Below are 1,775 nucleotides of genomic sequence, written 5' to 3'. Positions count from 1 at the left end.
CTTTTCTTTTCTCTCTCTAGAATTGTTTAAATAGAGTTAGATTTTCTTTCCATGAAAGTGTGAAATAATTCCATTTTTATGGTCAACACAATCTACTTACCTTAGAAAGTCATGATTTTTCATATACCTTTTCAGTTTGTGTCTATAAGTTTGCATAATTGTTGAATACGTATAGCAATACCATTTATTATGTGTAATTTTGCTTTTTGATTTTCCCCTTTAACCTCATATCAAATGCTTTCTAACATGTTGCAGTCTTCATGATACATTTAATTGGTAAATATTATTCCATTGTGTTCAGAAGGAAGACTGGACAATCTACTTCCATAGAGATACCGCCTCGGAAACCCAAGGAGGGTTTGAGTTGAATCGATTGGATGGCAGTGAGTATACCATTGTGTGGATATATCATAATTTACTTAATCATTTTCTATCATTGCACAATTAAGGTGGTACCTATTGCTATTTTTATAAAAGGATGCAGCAATAAATGTATTTATCATACATTTATACTTGTTTTAGATTTTTTTTTTTCATTTACGATAACTTCCCAGGAATGGGTATATAGAAAACTTTCTATGACTTTTGAGATGTTTGGGCATATTGTTTTCCAAAAGGATTTTATCAATTTACGAGAGCTCTAGGAATTTGAGTGTGTGTTTACAGAACATCCATGCCAAATTGGATGTTATTTTAATATGTTTATCCATCATTAGGTAGAAAAATGGCACCATGACATTTAGTCTCCAGTCTCAAGGGTGGGAAAGCGAGGAGAGCACTTTCCTTAAAACATTGATGGTCCATTCTACTAAGCTTCTGGAGTTGATTTAGTAGCAATCCTTTCCCAGGTTTGGTCAGAGCTTGTCCTGAGCTCTGTCTAGGGCTTTGGATCCCAGCTCTTGACTGCATTGTATGAACAAAAGTAAAAGTCCAGAACCCAGACTTCAACACCTTTTTGCTTTGATTATATTTGCTTTTTCTCACTGCTGTCAAGTGGACTTGACTCATAGTGACCCCTCCTTGGTTTTCACTATGGAAGCAGATTGCCCAATCTTCCTTCCGAGGAGTGGCTGGTGGGTTTGAACTGCTAGCCTGCTGGTTAGCAGTCAAATGACTTTTTAGTTAACATTTATTGAGCTCTTACAATATACCAATCACAAAGCCATACCTGCCTTTGCTTATAATCTCCAAGCAAGATGCAACAATTGGGAAATATAAGAGATTCTAAGAGCGGACAGAGCATGAGTCTGCTCTGGAAACCTCCTCCCAAAGACAGAAAGCCTTCCATCTCTATTTCCTCTCTAGCCCTCTGATTTTGTGACTGTAAACACACATCACTGTCTTTGAAATCTGTTGGGAGCTGGTTTAGCGAAGGCAGATATCTCTTCACTCTTTGACACTGAAATTGTGGTTCTTACCTAATTATCTGCAAAAAACAAAAAAATGAAACACAACTTGCTACTTCAGTCTGTGCCCAAGGAAAGAAAACTTCTTATTTTTGTGAAATCAAAGTACTTTGTAACCATGACAAATTTTCAGTGGCAGTAAACTGTCCTTTGGGAAAGTTTTCAGTTACCAAATCATCACACTACAGTCATGCAAGTGACTCCTTCAGGGACCTAATCTCACCCTATCTGCCAGGGTCTCAAAGAAGGATTAATTGGAGAGCAGAAGCCAGTTGCAAACATGCTTTTCAAATAAAATACTGCTGTTTTCACGGTGATAAAAGGAAGCAAATAGTAGAGCCCAGAAACTAGATTTCTGCTCTGAAATGA

Source organism: Orycteropus afer, unplaced genomic scaffold (genome assembly GCF_000298275.1).
Source record: "Orycteropus afer afer isolate SDZICR_OR568_19922 unplaced genomic scaffold, OryAfe1.0 scaffold00237, whole genome shotgun sequence".
Classification (NCBI taxonomy): domain Eukaryota; kingdom Metazoa; phylum Chordata; class Mammalia; order Tubulidentata; family Orycteropodidae; genus Orycteropus; species Orycteropus afer.
This window is presented reverse-complemented; position numbering follows the sequence as displayed.